Source organism: Limanda limanda, chromosome 6 (assembly GCF_963576545.1).
Source record: "Limanda limanda chromosome 6, fLimLim1.1, whole genome shotgun sequence".
Classification (NCBI taxonomy): Eukaryota; Metazoa; Chordata; class Actinopteri; order Pleuronectiformes; family Pleuronectidae; genus Limanda; species Limanda limanda.
The window spans coordinates 8,173,002-8,191,658 of NC_083641.1; the positions used below are offsets into that span (position 1 = coordinate 8,173,002).

General features: G+C 43.0%; 1 long non-coding RNA gene across 1 annotated transcript in view; it reads left to right on the forward strand.

The window, feature by feature from the left end:
* LOC133003883 (uncharacterized) overlaps positions 1-16,145 on the forward strand; it is a 32,440-nt gene extending 16,295 nt beyond the window's left edge. Inside the window, exon 2 of the long non-coding RNA XR_009678307.1 lies at positions 15,058-16,145. This is a non-coding gene — a long non-coding RNA (uncharacterized LOC133003883). The remainder of the gene's footprint in view (positions 1-15,057) is intronic.
* Positions 16,146-18,657: the final 2,512 nt, after the last annotated feature.

Here is an 18,657-nt window from a genome sequence, read left to right on the forward strand (position 1 = left end):
TATTGTGTGCCTGAAGACACTTCAAGACAAGCACCCCATTTTGTATGAAAGAAAAGTGGCAGTAAACATAAAAAAATGCACACTTGTGTGGTGTGGAACTGTTTAAGGTGTTGTTTGGATGAAAAGTTGGACGAGGATTAATCCAGTCTTAAAGTAGGAGGAAAACAGAAGGACAAGGAGGGCTCAATTAATTGTTCTATAATTCACCTCATTTAAAGTTGTTGGTCTGCTACAGTCACACCAGTTACAGTGCAGCATAGTAAAACCCACGTCTAGGTTCATCAGGTTTGTTTGAGGCCCAGCCTGTAATCCATCATCTTTGCAATGACACAAAGCACCTTTAATTTCCTAATAGGAGGCAACGTGAAGGGATTACGGAGACTGAACCCTGACTCATGCCAAAACCTTCAACAGTGAAATTTAATTAAGGAATATGTTTGTCTTTGTCATTCCCTGAAGGAAACTTGAGGATAGTTAGCTTTGTGCTCGGGGTCATGTTGAAACCAGTACAAGTACCAATACATCTTTGCCTTTAGCCTCTTTTTGTGTATGGCATGGCATTCACATATCCATGCTTATTTGTTGATAGATTAATTTAAATACTTTGAAGTTTGAAACTGATTAAGAAGAAACATTACCCACGCTGAACATACAGCATGTTAGCTAGCAGAGCTGCATGTGGCATTTTCAAAACACACCAAAAAGTAAAAAATGATAGTTGTGTCTATCCAAAAGTGTAATCTTTACATTATTATCTTTTACAATTTACAACAGTACGAACTACATTGTCTGCTTCTTTTTCTGAATAAAAAAAACAAAAATGGATTTGAAGATTGCTAATTTTAACATACCCTGAGACATTGGCACCTCTTGTAGATTTGTAGATTTAAAAAAAACAACTGCTCTAGTGTTCAGTTATTTCACAAGCATTGAGATTTATTCTAAGTGAATATAGCTGTGACTCAATATTCACATGCTCAAGAGTCACCTTCTAACTTGTTTCTAGAACTTTGGGACATATTATTTAGCCCTTTACATTATAAGTATAGAACACAGATGCCGTCATGTGCACCCTGTGTAACAGACACAGAGAAGGCCAGTAACAACTTTATGGGTTTTCTTAAGCAGTGGCCCACATTGGATTTGCCCTGGTAAACTCAATGGTCAATACAACACCACCATGGTGATTCTCTGTATGGGTGTGTCCCACCGCAACAGCTAATAATCACCAAAACATACTTGCATCCACACATGCATAGGTAGCTACTACATTCTGTGCTTCAATACACAGACACAGGATGAATGTTATCGAAGTGAATGGAGGTGATGCTTTCTGCAAACAGCAGTTTCACTCTCCCCAGCGTTTCCACAGGCTTTCTTAGCGAGCACAGTGCGTAACTGTGTCCCACATGACTGCACTACTAATTGCATACCCAGCAAACGTTGGATCCCACACTTTCAGAAATGTTTTTATTTTGATCAAACTCAGTAATTTTAAAAGTAAAACAGAATATGTTAGATATTGGTTATGGTTTGGTAATGGTTTGGAGTGGTTCAAATTAGGGCAAGAATGCAGGCTTGGCTTTGGCCTGAGACTATAACTGCAATGGGATCCATAATTACAGATGAATATTGTAGTACATTTTATTTTTGGCCGATCCACGCCGTAGACGTGAATGGCCAAAATATCTGTAAAGTGATGTCAGCATGCAGCATGCGCCTGTTTACCAAACGTGCCAGACTGTGACGCCTTGTACCAAAGCCTTCTTTGAGTAAGTCTTTTGGAAAACAGGTTAAACTTGCAGCACCGTAGTTTATCTATCAGCTTAAATTGAACCTGCCTCTCTATCTCTGAGTGTTTTATTTATTCACTGGGCACACACTTGTGTTAAACCTGAGAGTAAAAAACACGACCGGCAAGTCCAGCCTTTCTGGTTTTGCCGAATATCAGACACTCTCACGGTGCTATTGCAGGAGCTGGATGTTATCAAAAGGTATCGGTGACAGAGGATGTTTTTCACTGTATTATGATACAGGGAAATGTGGAGCTGCTCTGGAGCTGTGAAAGGCAGGCATATGGGGAAATGGTCTGTATCTGTTCCTCTGCTAAACCAGAGCCAAGTCCCAAACTGACTCCTTCTTTTCTATTCGCAGCTGAGGCTAACTAAAGATTGGTATTTGTTTTGGTGCAGGGAAGCTTTCCAAGAAATGTGTGGGTGTGTGTGTGTGTGTGTGTATTTCTGTATATGCACTTTTGTTAGTGTATCCACGAGTGTGTACGTGCAAGCCAGTCAGTCTGCTTCTGGCTGTGTGGGACGCTCTGGGAGACGAGGATACAAGTGCGTGGGTCCAAGTGTTTATGTGTCGGAGTAATGGGGCGTTTTGGGAAGAGAAGGACTCAGTGAGTAGTAGCTATACCTGAACTGGACTGTCCCTATTGCATTCTAGGGGGTGGGAGGGTGGGGTGGCAGAAGAAGAAGAGGAGGAAGAGGGAGTGTGCAGGGAGTGGGGGTTTGTGGGGGGAGAAGAGAAGGGTAGAGATTCAGGGGTGACAGGAGGACGGCTTCATGGCTGCATTTTCTCTTCGCTGAATTTCCTCTCTCCCTTTTCTTTTCTCTGTTTTGCCTTATTCAGCTGAGCGAGCCAAACAGACCAGGAGAGTTTGCAGTTCAAGACTGAAAAAGCGAGAAACTCAAGCCAATTTTTTCCCTTTTTTTAAGGCTGGGATTTTGGGTGTCTTACAAACAGATGTTGCTTGTCATTTGCTCGTAGTGCAGGGAAGCAGCTTGTAGAATGCAGAGGTTTTTACAGGCTGAAAGATTGCCTCTCGCTCGTTTCTTATTAGTTATTATTACTAGTATCGCGCGTTAAACCGAAATCGTAAAAACACCACAAAAACTAGCCTGTTTTTCTGTTATCATTTACTTTTTTTTCCCCTCTCCCCTTTTCATCCCCCAACACCTTCTCTCCCTCTTTCCCTTTGCTTTTTCCTTTTGTCTCCCTCTTTCCCACCCCAGTTGCCTTTCACGGTGATTCTGTTACTGTAGCTTTTTTTTTTTGGGATGGGCCACAGTGGACATGACTGCCTGTACTTTCTGCCAAGCACCGTAGGCCCTGCAGAGTAGAGAAAAGAAACTTTCGGAAGCTATACATAAAGGCGAAAATGGGTAAGTCACCACGCTACCAATGTGCTCTGAGCTTTGCTTCTTGTTTCCACTTCTCGACTTTGCTTTGTGGCTCTTAATATTCAACAGTGTGGTTTGTTGTTTTTGTCCTGTGGTGAAGCGTTTCTGATGTTTACTGTACATTAGCGGCGGTGAAAAGGGCCTAAACTTAACGCTACCCGTTTGGCTAGCCGGGGCTATCTGTTTACACTGTGTGGTATTATGATGTGTTAACGACATGTCACATCCTCAACTCTCACATCTTCGACCCCATTGAACCCCTCCTTCCTTCTTCTTAAATGTACACACACACACATGCATGCATTCACGCACGCACGCACGCACGCACGCACGCACACACACATACTACCTCTGTTGCTGGGTAGATTTGGGCAAATAGGGCGGGTAGGGCTGCTGGGTTTGGCCGCTGGCGCTGTTCAGTGTGGAACTATGCAGGTGGTGGCCTTTAGCTGGTCTTAGCTTTGTCGGTGCTCTCAAAGCCCTCCTCACACACACACATGATGGTTCAGCGGTGGCGGCATTGGCTGGCAGGGTGCTGTGGACCCCGCTGACCTCTTTGTTCAGCCAATCTCAAGGTGTCTTTCAGCAAACTGGCAAAGACCCACTGACATACTTTAAGCAACTTGGCGACAGCTTCAAAGTCAGACGTCTCATTTAAATTCAGGCAGAGGGAAGAGAAGGAGAAAGAGAAGTTCAGATGGAGTCTGGAAGTTGAAATTGGACCTTATTCATCCGAGCACAGCAACAACTCTATTCACATTAAACAGGAATGTGTTCGAATTTCCTCTGAACTTTTTGTGATTTGAAGATTTGATAGAAATGAGTGTGGTTATCTTCAATATGAGACCTGTAATGCAAATAAAGTGATTATGGAATTGTTTTTATGTGGTATTTGTTAAAAGTAAGAGTCTCATGTTATTTTTTGTCATTTTCAACTTGGCTTTAGTTGATGCTTAAAAGTTTATGAGAATTTGAGAATTTGGATCTGTTCAGGAGTCTCATATATAAAAATAATGTAAAAGATCATGCCTTGATTCAGCACCATTTCAAGTTAATGCAAAAAATAATTATATTACATTAAGAAAGTTTGCAGTGTTGACTCTATGCCATTGCTGCTGAATAAGAAAGTTTTTATGAAGGAAAATTCCTACACTCTACTTTTATGGGAAAAAAAGTTCTGCAATTTAAAAAAAACCACCCATTTTGCATTACTTTTGCACATTTGAGCTCAGCTATGTGCCTCTTAAAAAATGCTTCATGAATTGTTTCTGTCTGCATCTCACTGAAAGGACTCTTTCACAGTGAGGAAACAGTTATTTGTAGTTCAAGACAATAACCTGCATAAAAATAATGAAGTCGAGATATTGTTCAGTAAGTCCTCAGAAACGACACGTGTTGTGCGATCTATGAAGATGTAAGACTTTGGTCCAAGTAATGCAAAATCATACACATGTAATGATTGTGACAAATATTGTCCCTTTCATTTTGTTAAATGAAATCATTTGGCTACGGTCTATAATCTGTAATTTGCTTTATTAGCGGCCGAGATAATCTTTCCTTTCAAATTGGTAAATTATGAAAGAGGCAGAATGGGAAACTTTATACATTCTGTTTAATATGAGGTTAAATAATTGCATTGGATTTTCTGAAATAAGGGGTGATGATATGTGTTGAGCTTTAAATCTGTTTAAATATAACCTAACTTTATCTTTTTTACTGGCATTAGAAATTATTTCTGTGGTCCTTGGTACAACACTCAGGCCTGCTACACACTCAAATACACACACACACACACACACACTCTCTCTCTCTCTCTCTCTCCATCACTTTAAGCATAAAAGGTTTTACTGAATTAAGAGGCTTATTTCTCATCATGCTGATGGATATGTGAAGTCATCTGCTCGCAGCCCCGAACCCGTAGATCCGAACTTGTGTTAACACTCCCCACAAGCTTGTATCTACAGGTCTGTGTCTGTGCAGCCTCAACAGCCTGAGCAGCATCAGCACAATACAGCAGCTCCTACCAACTTTATTGACCATCTCAGATATCTCCAATCAGGACCCTAAACCTGAGAGAAGTTGGGTTTCAGTCGTCCAAGGGTCCTTGACACTTTCCACACATTTTATCTCTAAACGTAATTAGATTTGGTGGCTAAAAAGGTGGTTTTATTTAGAAGAAAAAATTCACGTATAGCTTCCTCCTTGTGTATATTTCAAATGTTAGTTTGTAGAAAACTGATGACGACAGGGATCTCTTTCAATCATTTAGATGCAGTTTGGCCACAGTGTTACTGAAGCAGACATTGGCCCAATTAGAGAATGCAAAAGAAGGAATGACAGTTGCAATCATTGTTTCCTAACAAATGGACACTTCTTCCCACGTGTTAGCCTTTTCCATTGAGGGAGAAAATCTGATTGAAACTTTGTCTGGATGAGTCAGACATGTAACCCGCTTAACATGTTGTAATTACTTGGGAGATTGGATTAAAGTTTGCAACAATGAAAATATGTTATTCTCCCTGTTCTGGTGCAAATGTTTGCTTCGTCATTCTGTTTTTTATTTGCCAAACTCCTGAGCCATGAAGCCCTGGTTTCCAGGTCCGCTTGCTCCCAGGCTGAGGTAGTAGGTTGTATAGTTGAGAATTACACCGCAGGAGATAACTGTACAACCTCCTAGCTTTCCCTGAGGTATGCATGGCACTCTGCACAACTGGATCGATACAGTGCAATGTGATTGCTGCACAAATCACACCCAAAAAAAAAGAAAAGAAATCAAGCTTACTGCCTGATACCACACGCTCCACGTGGCTGATAGAGCAGCAGGAGAGTAAAAGCCATGCTTCCAACTTTTGGGTTATAGATGCCAGATTGTGTGTCAATGACGTGTGTTTTTGTGCATTAAAGGATCAAATTCATCACTGAAACGTTTGGAGACTGACACAGATATTTTTGGACTGACATAAATATTTAAAGTAATAAATATGACATTTAAATGTCAAAATATTACTTTAAAGACAAGGATTTAACCCTTATTTTGCATGCCTCACATTGTTATTATTAATATCCTTTTTATTATAACTTTTATTATTAATGTAATTATTGTAACTGCCATGATCAATCGTTCTATTATGTTTAGTATTTCTTTAATAGTAGACCCTTGTATTGGCCCATTACAGTTAACCATGGTGACGTCTTCAAACAACTTATTTATGTATGTAGAATTCATGTTTGATCAGTTGGACTTGACATTAATTTTCCTATTTAATTATCAGAAAAGATTCACAATTTATATTAAATATAATCATTGTATTACGGTGATATTAGGATGTAGGGTCTATGTAATAAAAGATGGACAGCTGTAGTCGGTAGATGTCTGATTATTACTTAAGGCCAGAATGTATCTTTATGTTTTACTTTGACATATAAGATGTGTAGTGTCTTCGGCTTTGGCTGATTTGAGGTCAGAAACATTGGTGTGTGTTCAGTAGGCAGGTAGAGACAGCGTTGCACCGTCCCACAGCGTTTGGCTCTGACGTGAGGGCTTTTGAAAGCATGCTGCGTGTTGGAGGCATCAGTTCCTTTCCATTCTGAGGTGACATTTTATTATTCGCTCAGTGATAACCTCATTAATGGTGACGGCTGTGTAGAAGAAGTCCCTCTGCTTCACTCGTGCTGTTTGTGTCATGACAGTTATAGCAGTTATAAAGAATATCAGACACGAAAGGAAAAAAAACTGAGTTGCGCCTCAGACAACAGCTTCTCAGTCCATTTACAAGCAGTGGAATCAACTGTCACCGAGAACAATTATTGTCATAATGTTTTCAATCAGCAGACGCACACTGCTGACAAAATATCAGACAGTGGAAAATAGTGACACCCAGTCAGGAATACATCAGCTCACCGAAAAGTCCTCCAAGAAGACTTTAACATAGGGTTGCTGCTTGTGGGCCGCTACTGCTCCACCCTTCTCTACAGCTTTTCAGACTTTCATTTTATCAAAGCAAACCCTTTCCTTCCCTCTACTCTCTGCAATATATAACTGTACATGAGATTTCATGATTTTGGCAGAAGAGAAGGGAGCTAACAACAGTGCAGATGCAGTTTCTGAGAATCTGTATACATCGATGCCGGCCAGTCGTCAGCCTCAACATCCACCAGTACGTCTGTTGTGTGCATGTGTGTGTTCAGCTGAGGTAAAAGGTAGCGGAGCAATAGACTGCCCCCTGTTGGTTGACTCTGGGAAGTGTCCAGCTGTGGGTTGGCTCTGATTTGGTGACTTTGCAAATGGTGGAAAATGAAACACAGGGATTTCGTAGGACATATGGACATATCCTGAAGTGAGATGCCTGTGTGGCTTTTGGTTGGCCACCTCAGGCCAACGGTGCATCTGCTGCAGCCATCCAGAGGGCGCGTCCTGCTCGTCACCTTGGTCCTGCTGAGTGCACAGACATACAGCGACCACACTGCTCCTTCAGACCATGCTTGGGCCAGGGTGACAGATCTGGGTCTCCACTTATGTGCTGCTTGGCAAGCTGAGGCTGATTCCTGGCCATTACCAGGGGATAGTACTTAAAGAGAGTGAAATGGGATCGATAAATCAATGGCGAAGAGCCATTTAACATAATACAAAGTTTATCTTTAACCTGGTGAAGGAGTTTGGTCTACTCCCTTGTGCACTAAAATTAATTTATGCATTTAAATCTCATGGCCATGAAATCTCTCTTCTGATGTGTTTTCTGTTTGTGCAGAGCTGCTGTACTCACACTGCACCTGTCTCTCCGTGTTCATGCGTGTGCATACTGTGCACATGTGTGTGTGTGCAGGCGTGTGTGTAAGCCTTTGTCTGCCTGCTGCAGACTCTCGCCATCAAAGCAGGCTAATATTAGCACCTCGCGGAAGACCGTCTCTATCTGGACACAAAGCCGGTGATAAATGAGGGTAGCAGTGTTCGTGTGTTTGTGTGTGTGTGTACATATACATGCTTTTCAGGGTTGAGGGTGTAAACGGAGGAGCATGTTGTAGATCCAGATCCAGGTTTTCTCCAGTAACCGCAGCTGTATAGAGATAGAAAAACGGCACAATGCTCCGTCTGCCAGCAGAAAGGATTGGAGATTAGCCGGGCTGCAGACACAGTTGGTTGATCAGTCAGTCAAGGAGGGAGGGAGCAGAAGAAAAGCAAGAGGGCAGTGTGGTCTCAGAGATTTTTCTTTTTTTCCCTTCTCCCCAGTCTCTCTGGGCGCCGTCGCTGATTTGAGCCTACAGTCGGTTGTACGTCGTCACTCTCCTTCTCTACTCCATCTGTTCCTCCCCCCATCATCTCTCCTCTTTCTCTCTTTCCTCCCTCCCTGACTCTCAGTCTCTCTCTCTCCCTCACTCTCTCACTCTCTCTGTCTCTCCATACCAAAGCCTGGGGGAGCAGTGGAGATTAAATGTAGCCTCCATAAGCCAAATCACATCATATAGCAATGTTTCTATAGCCCCTTCTCTTTCTGTCTCTCCTCTCTCTCTGTCTCTCCTTGTGTTTCTGAAGGGATAGTATGAATGATGGCAGCCCATGTATGTGAGACTTTTGTTTTTGCATGCATGCAGAAGACACAGAGAGAGAGAGAACACTGGATTTATTTTATTGGTGGAAAGCGGACACTGACAAGGTGGAAAAAACAACGAAAGGAGGACTACTTTCTCTCGCTACCCCCCACCCCCTAACTCCCTCTCCCTCTCTTTCTCTCTCGCTCTTGCCTGATACAGACGAAAAGAGGGCCTCTGGCTGTAAGCGAATACAGCTGTGAGGCAAATTAATGGATGATATTTCTCTCCCCCTTTCTCCTTTTTAGTTTTTCCTTTCTTTTTTTTAGCTTTTTCTCCTGCCTATCAACAAGAAAAGATAATGAGCAAGGGGGGGGGGGGGGTACAGGAACGAGTTCTAATATTGGACAGAATAAGAGGGGTGAGGAGAAGAGGGGGAGTTGTTGGGGGGGATGTCATGTTTTTTTTTCCTTCCTTCCCTCCTTTCTCGCTCTGCATGTGATTGAAAGAGGGAGAAAACAATGTGAGGGAAGAGGGAAAAGACGAGAGAAAGCGGAGCGAGACAAGGGATCAGCAGGCGCATTCGTTTTAACTTGGATTTGTGCATGAGAGAGAGAGCGAAGTGTGTGAGAGAGAAAGTGTGCACGTGACTAATTGTGTGTGTGTGTGTGTGTTCATTTTTCTTCCTCCCGCCAACCTGCCTCAGACCTGCAGGTATGGATACAATGTAAGTAGAGGCTAAGGAGAAGGTGCAAGGAAAGGCAAACGAGTTCATGTGTGTGTGTGTGTGTGTGTATGTGTGTGTGTGCGCCCCCCCCTCCTCAACACCCTCCCCCCTCCAGTGAGGCAGCATACTGGTATGCTTCTGGCTCTGTGGCCCTGGCTGCCAGCTCTGATTCTGTGGCTCGCTGCTGGCTCTTTTAATTCAGCCCTCTCTCTCTCTCTCTCTTTCTGCTTTTCCTCCACTCTCTCTGGATTTCTCTCGGTCGCTCTCTTGCCACCTACCTGTTCTATCCAGCCTCTCTGCGTTTCGTTTTCTGGGAAGAGGAATCGTCTCGCTGACTCTCTCTCTTGCGACTCTCCTCCCCAGACTGCTCACTCTCACTCTGTGCTTGTGTGTGTGTATGTGTGTGTGTGTGTGTAAAGAGAGAGAGGGAGAGAGAGAAGAGATAGAGGAAAAGAGAGCGTGCAAATGGTTCATTACAGCTCGGTCCTACCACCCATCCTCATGCCCTTTTCTTTTCTCTCTCAGTCTCTCTCTTGCCATTGATTCGGCCCGATTCTGAGCAGCTCGCCAGACGGGCCAGCCTCATCTTTGCATCGTGAGCATAACTGGAAATCTTGTTGCCGAGCTGTAAGTTAAAATCTGAGCTTTCTGTTTCTCTCTCTCTGTCTCCTATTTCTTCCCCTCCTGAGCAGGCGGCAGGCTAGAAGAACAACGAGTAAGGGGAACATCCTGGATCCAAAAGGGAGGGTGAGTCGGTACCAATACTCTTCCCCTCAACTCCCCTTTAAGCTCCCCATCTGTTTCCTCAGCTTTAGACCACCGTGGTAGCACGACGGAGCCGGAGAGCTTTGTTATCTTGCTTGTCTTTTTCTCTGAGCCGCCTCTCCGGAGGATTCAGAGACGACGCTGCATGGGGATCTGCGCTAGAAATGATCAAGCAGGCAGGAGTGATTTCGTGAACAGCGCACGATGTGACAGTCAGACGGGCATGCGAGTCATTGTGTCGGATGGATGGTTTGACGCTGTGCGGTCCTAGCTTCAGATTACAATGGTGTAATGGACGCATCCACACAGGGCTTTTGTCTTGCACATCCGCGGCAATGATTAGAAATGATCTGCTGGTTGATTGTCCCGGAGACAGCGGGAGATCTTTGGGGCATACTGTACAGCAGCAGGCTCTGTACCTGATAGCAGGAGGCATTTTTCAAAGTGCGGTATTGTTCAGCTGAGATGGGGGAGGGGGCGAGGGAGAAACAGAAAGAGAGAGTGATACCGAGAGAGAGAAAGAGAGTCGGGGGGGGCTGGCCAATGTTGTGTCTGGTTGAGGTTTGCACTTGTATGTTCACAAATGTACACGGGGGGCAGTGGAGGTTGCAGTGAGCGTGCTCAATAAATGTATGTAATTTCAGAGTGTGCGTTTGATTGATGTGTAGCTGCACGTCTGTAACCGGCAGAGTTCGCTCTGCAGGCGGGAGATCCTCGCACGCTCCGAGTCCTCGTTTGACTCAAAGACAAGTTCAGCACACGGACGCTCTCTGGCTCAGGAACATGCACGGTTGCTTTTAACGCCGACGCAGAAAACAAAGGGATCAAGAGAGGGATGAATTCAGTCGTGTGAGACAGAAGATGTGTCTCTCTCCGTCCCTGAGACCCTAACTTGTGACGTTGTGCGTTCATGTCCACGGGTTAGGCTCTCGGGAGCTGGGAGGGATGCATGGCCAACACTATCTGCCGCACGTTGCTGATTCGAACAATGGCGATCAGAGGAGGAAGGCCATGGCGCAGTGAGCTAAGGCGTTCACCGCGCACACTCACCGTGGTACCACCTCTCAGTGTGGCTCACATGCTGCTGCTGTTGCATGTCACCTGGGCCTTTCTTGTGTCCCTCCGTTGCACCGTGCATATGATGGAATTTGGATTAACCAGATACTGTGGACGGACCGGTCTGCCAGGACATCTCTGGGGTTGGGAGGATGGGGAGGATGTGGCCCGCTGTTTTAAGGGTCATGTGACAAAGTTATGGGCAGGATGAGTTAAAGTGTCCAGAAAGATGAAAGAAAGCTATCATTTTTTAGCAAAAGAGACCTGATTGTCCCTAATTATTTGCTTTTTCACTTTGCCTGGACTTAAACATCAATTGTCGGTCAGTCAGTTTTGGCAGCCCTAATGTGATAATGTCTGACTGGTCATACAGAAAGCACTTTATGTGGCCTCATGCTAATTTAGTATTTTGATCCAATTTCACACATGAATGTCTTTAATACTACTCTTCAATGGAGACATACCCTGAATGCTGCGTTAAATGACTTCCCACCTCAGAGGAATAACGTCCTCTGGCTAAAGTAGTGCATACTTGCACTTTAAAGCATCTAAGCTAATTATAACAGCTTCAAGTGGGAATGCTAGCTGTATAGTAATGCCTGTTAGCAGGTAAAGTAACGGCTAAACAGCTGGTTAGCATGTGTAGCTTATTGAGAGATAATGCTAATGCTGAGGTGATGGCCTTAACCTCTTCAGACACCACTAAACAGTGTTAAGTAAAGAAGCATCTGTTGGTGAGAGGCTCTTTGTTTCTACCGCAGGCCAGGCTGTCTCTGTGTGTGTGTGTGTGTGTGTGTGTGTGTGTGTGTGTGTGTGTGTGTGTGTGTGTGTGTGTGTGTGTTATTGCACCTTTATGGCTTGAGAGCAGCACAGAGTAATGCTGAGCGTGACGATAACAGCTCTGTACATTATGTGCTTGACCTCAATGAACCCCCAGCGATGTTAATGCTCACTCACTCGTGCTAACCCAGACGTAAAGGTGGCAGGAGGAACATACTCACAGCGCAGCAGACTGAGAATGACCCGCAGCGCCTGGTTTCCACTCGGTGACACGTCTGCGTCCTATGATTCATGTTAATGGTGCTTCCCTGAATGCGACAATTGGATTGGCGTCGGGCCGCGACCAGAGGGACGGCACACTTTGTCATCAGTAGTAACAAGCAATCCCACTCACTGACTTTGCTACCATGACCAGCCAAAATGGTTATTCAAAGCAGCACATGGTGGCTCGTAAGGGCCCACGTTCGTTTTGGTCTTAGCCTCGGTGTTCTTTTCTCCTCCTTCGACTGGTTGTTGAAGGCTTAGTTTGCCGTCTCATCTTCCCATGCTCCTTGCAGTTTGTACTCTGGAGGCCATCACTCTCCTGAGACCTATTTCCAGCAGCAGCTCTTAAACAGCATGATTCGTCGATATTTGACTGAGCAGCTAATATCAGAGTTTAATGGGGCATAGAGTGAATGTTGATAAATCCATTTCCCGAGGATGTTCACCTTTATTTAAATTCTTAATAGACTCCAAACACTTGTTGATGTAACATTCGAACAAATGGGTCCAATTTTCAGTCATTAGTCATGGTAGCGGTTAGTGAATGGCCTTTCCCACTTATTTGTGTGAAAGTGTTCTTTGTTACAGGATGTTTGAAGATGTTTGAAGAATGTTAAATACTGAGATTTGTGCGGTTGATTGGCCTGAATCCATAGACTGCTTTGCTGCATGTTCTGTATATTCAACAGAGAATATGGCCGACTTCTCCAATCATTGTAATCGTGGATATTCCTCTATTTCGAACGACACATAACATCATCAACCTGACGGTACCGGTTTTTAATTTTGACCTTCTCAAGTATATTTGAAGCACTCCCTCGCTCTGTGAAATCCGTTCAGCCGACGGAAGCTGGGCATGTTGTATGCTCCAGCAGGTGTCACCTCTGATGGGGTGGATTCCCTGAGATGTTTCCGTCCTGATGTTAATGAACTAATATGGATTTTAATACCCCCACTCCCCCAACCCTTTTTCACTGGTAATCTGCTGCTCAAGCAATTTTCTTACGTAATGCCTCTCTGAGCCCTGTCTCTCTCTCGCTCTCTCATTCTCTCTTTCTACCATTACCTCTGCCTCAAAATCGTTTTTTTTTATTTGTTCGGCTTGGTGAACAAACACTAACCTGGAGCGACTCAGTGTCTGGCCGGTAAGCTCGAAAAGGGCTGCAGGCTTGCTCTCCATTGTTCGGCTGCTCTGCGCACTGTCTGTACACTGTGTCCCCATGGCTGAGGCAGACACCGACGATAGACAGACAGACAGACAGACAGGCTGGTGTTGAATTTTATTTATCTATTTGTTTATTTTTTTGCCAAAAGAATGTAGGCCAATCGACATGATACGGATGGTACAGTCGGAAGGCTGGGTCTGTTAATACGTATCTAACTTAAATGTGTATTGATTTGGTGAGGATTATTTTACTCGACCACTTCACTAAACTTATTGCTTCTGCTTTTGTGGTTCTAAATATCGGCGATTCCTGTATTGGTTGAATCCAATGCCAGGAGGGAGCTTGTGATTCGGTGAACTTTTGTTAAGGTGGACTGTTTTCGATGCAGAGGATTGTCTTAAACCTGGTCAGCAGAACACTTCAGGTGTAGGGCACGATATGCAGGGTTTCGCCCACGACCACGTCAAGTAAACGTTTGATGAATAAGCCTGCTCGGTCAAAGTAGGAGTCCATAAATTGATCAGGAAGATCAATCAATACATTTGGAAAAATAATCAAGGTGACAGACGATAAGACAGCCATGGTGGTTTCTCTCGGTGAGTTTACTCTAACCATTCTGCAGTTGTTTTTTTCTGCCACTCCCTTCAATGCACAGCCTGCTCTCGGCTGCAGGCGGGAGAAGCACTGGCATCAGTAATCAGAGCTGGTCAGTGTACATGTGTGTGCGCTTCCTACTGTGGCTGTCGCGTGTTTGTGTGTGTTTAGCAGCGCCTCACACTGCAGAGGGGCTCGCTACCCCCTCCTTCCAGTCTGTCGTGTATGAAGGAACATGGCGTTGCAGCACCACCTGCCCCCTCACGCTGGCTAATGCCCCCTACCTATGGCTGAAGGAAGCCAGGAGGTCATTTTTTGAATAGTTGCAAACCTGTGGCCTATTTACTTGCCACATATCTGAAATCGCTGAGGCATTTCTCAGTACTGTAGCTTGGCCGATTTGACTAGATTTAGAATTTGGGGCAGCTCCAGTACTTTCATCATATTTTCTTGTTGTTTTTTTCACTGTCTGTTTCAGCTGCCAAACTGTTAGCTGTGTCGAGTGCAGTCTGAGCAGTTTTTAATGTGCTGCTGGGGCGGATGAGTCTGTCGTGTGTGTTTGTCCTTCCTGACTGGCTAAAGCCAGTTTAAAGGAGCTCGGGAATTGTGCACCCAGCCACATCACACCAGCAGATTAACCAGACTACACACTAACCTCATTAATCTGAGAGAGACTAATGTCACCAACAATGTGTCAGCAGTCACACACACATACACACACGTTTAAAGCTGTTCCTTTTGTCTTTATGGAATAGGAAGCCAGGTATTGATGACTGGAGGCCAAGGCAGAGCCCGTCCGCTCTCCCTCCCCAGCGGGCCTCAGTATCAGTGTGTAAAGACCGACTGGAAATCCCCTGATGATTCAACATTTAACACTTTACTGCCACACTAACCCAATAGCTGCAAATGTTTGTGTTGGATTGTTTGAAGGAATGTCTTAAGCATGTTGGCTGCAGTTAGTGTTTTGGATTTATTCATTTTTTTTCTTCCACAGGCTTGAAACCAGGAAGCTGTGCCGATGTGCGCCTGCGAAGAGATTTGAGTTTTGGTTTCCAAGTTGGATTCTTTTTGTTTTTAGGTAGAGCTGGAAAGGTTTGGATGGACTCACTGACCTGCTCTCAGTCCTTTGGAAAGTCTTCTTACAGCATTAGAATCTTGGCGACATTATGGAAATTACTTTTTCATGACCGGCTGGCTTTTTTTAATAAATATGTTTTATTCTCTGGTTAAGAGCTGATACGGTAGCTTATGATGTGAATAGTTGAACAACAGAAAATTGATTGGCAACTCTCTTGATAATCATTTAATCCATTAAGTAATTTTATCAAACAGAAATGCCAAAGATTTGCTGCTTTCACCAAGGACTATAAATTGAAGTAGATATTAGTTTGGACAGTATAGTTTTTATATTTCATTTTACAACAAGATATCTAATGGAATAACTAAAATGTATTTTTTGTGTTTCTTATTTTTGTTATCCCACTCAAGGTAAACGGAAGTGTAAGAGGAGAAGTAACGCATTGTGTAGATTAATATTGTCTCCTCACTTGTTTGTGACTATTTTTGTTCAAACACTTTTACATTATTGCAGCTGAATGTTTTACATCTGCTTATCTCTGTTAGCTTCCTGTCCTTTATCTTTATGTCTATCATTAAAGCACATTGAGAGGCACTGGAAACCTGAGTCACATCCATGTGTGTCCAAACATTCTTGGCAAATTTAGTTGATTCCTAGAAACCTAGTTAATTTAATTTAGTTTTTCTAACTTTAATTTGTCATGCTTTATTTTCTGTTTAGAATCTACTTAAAATGTGTTTTTTAAATTTCCCTTTTTGCTCTCAAAGGGAGATTGTGTACCAAAAAGTTCCTTTAATTTTCAAAACCACATTGTAATATCCCTGACCTGTTTTGACCTGTGAACAGCCTCAGATCAGGAGAATCACTATCAAATTACATCTTAAAACAGTCTTTGCTTTTGATTTCAGCGGGTTTTCTGTAACTTTTACCTGTGTGAACTGTGACTTGAATATACTGCACATTGTCAGTTAATGTCATGTCCAATAAATTTAATGTGGAGTAAATTGTTTTTCATGTTTATTTATTTTTGATTTTGTTTTCTAAAATAACCGATCAAACACAACAGGGCATATTAATTATTGCCTTTGTATGACATCTTGCTAGTGACTGGATGAATCACATTATGACCGAAGATTACACAACTTTTCAATATTTTATAATACGGCAGTGGTGTGAGAGCAGAACAGTGAGTGCAGTGTGAGACAGAGATGTCTAACAGTCTTGTCTAAATAAAGTCTCACTGCTGTCATTTCACATGATTCTCAGTTCTTTCCACTGTTGTGCTTATAAATAGAAGCTCTAAATGAATGGTGAGATTTTGCCATTTGACGTGTTTTACATTTTGTCTTTGGGGGTATCTTTTATGCCTTTTTAAGAGCTTGAATCTGTTTCAACAAGATTAAATCCTCGGCCTGATGTGTGTTTCTGTGGAGCTGCCAAGATGCATTACAACCCCTCCTCTGCTGACAGCATACATCAAGCAGTAAATGGACCTAAATAAAGACATTCAAAACGTCTCTTGACACGCAAGTTCTCAGAAGTCAGTGTGCTTGTAGAAAAGAGTCCATATGATCTGGAATGGGATGTTAGCATTTGTGTTTGGTTATGTGTTAAATGGGTTATAATACCAGAATAATTCATTATTGTCACTTACATTATTAATTAATGTTTGTCATGGCAATTATCTGCATAAATACAGTCAATAATTCATTAGTAATGCAAATTTTATTTGAAGTATGCAAATGTTAATAAACATCCCCCCAGTCTGCTTCACGTGTTTCTCATGTCTTCGCACTCGTTAACACAACAGTGCTGTGTGAATGGAGTGTACAGCACACGTGTGGTTTGTGCTGATTCTGCTCCAGCAGCTTTGTCCTCTTCTCACTTACAGCTCATTAAAACAGGTCAGGACATGTCCGAATGGTCGGAGAACATGAGACGAATATGACACTCTGAAGCAAGCCTCACCTGCCCATTCACACATGTACACACATTTTTGTGATGAACAGCATATCCTGACCTGGATTTACATCTGTAGCACACTCACGGACACTCGGATGAAGAAATGCATTTGTTTCCTAAAGTGGCCCCAATGCTACGATGTTGAAGTGTTCTGCATAATTCTGTCTAATTTAAATCTCTTGCTTTGGTAATAAAATGATTGATTGTTAAAATACCCCTCTGTTGTATTTATTGCAATGGCCACATTTGATCATACATTACATACTAACTACTTGGTATATTAGTACAAGCAAAATGCTAGTGTTAGCATTAGCAATTTCTCAATATTGGTTAAATTTTCCAATAAATAATGTTTTGCTTACACACACGTTTACATTATGCTCTGTGATAATTGGTTACATGCTAACACTTAAGCATATGGAGGCTAACTCTCATGCTTACACTTTAGCATAAAGTACCTTGTGATCACTGCATTTTAACACAGTTGATGGTGTCATTAGGAATGCACCTTGCTAATTAAAAGGCCCAATGCTAAAATTTTAGTGCACACTACAAGATAATAAACAATGCTAAGATAACATTTTAGCCTACATAGCATCGGGTGGTAAATGGCTTCTATACCAACTCTTCATAACATATTTAAGAGTCAACTGGGATTGAGTCAGTCAATTCATTTTGTGTGTTTGTGGATGTGCACAGAGCGAAGCAGCAACAACCGCGTGTTGGGATGTTCTCTTGTTTCGTCTCAGGAGGAGCTCACCTGAACAGTACATGGGATGGAGGTAGAGGAGGTCCGTGGAAATGGAGGGCAGTGCAACTTGTGCCTGTTGTTCGCCCCGCCTCTTTGTTTCGGTGTGGAATGAAAGAAGGTAGTCTTGAAGAAGATGCTGCCACAGCCTCATCCACAGCCGTCCCGATGACTGATGTTGGTGCTGACAGTGCTGTCAACAGTCCAGCAAGAGGGACCCTCTGCAGACCTGAATGCTCTGCAGGTGAACTCTCTGTGCAGGGGCTGAATGATATATGTACACATCTCATATGTAATCCTGTTGGGTGTGTAGCAAAACTCAATTATCTACCGATACAAAAACATGACCCAAGAGAGCACAAGCACATGACAAATCATTACACATTCCTGAAGTTGTTTGGGATGAAATATTGCCATTTTTGTGGCATCCCTTTAACCCAGGAGATGCCTCCTTCACCTCACCTATTTCCTAGAATGACTTTTAATAGAGTTCCTGTCAGGACCTGTCACAGGCAGCTTTTGCTTTTACAGTGGATACAGTGATGACAGGGATTTGGACATTTAGAGCTGAAACAGCAAGGCGGTTGTAAAGTCAACAAATGGAGTAATTTAAGAAAGGAGATTGTCTAAATCGACACAGTCATGTTGTTTGTTCAAAACTCAGCACGCCCAACTAATTTCATTATAAGCAAGCCACTGCTGCAAAGTAACCTGATGCTCATTGTAGTTTCTCAACTGGATATTTGTTTTGTTAATTCTCTTGTTCTGAAATCTCTCAAAGAAAAACTTTAGTAGTTCATTATATT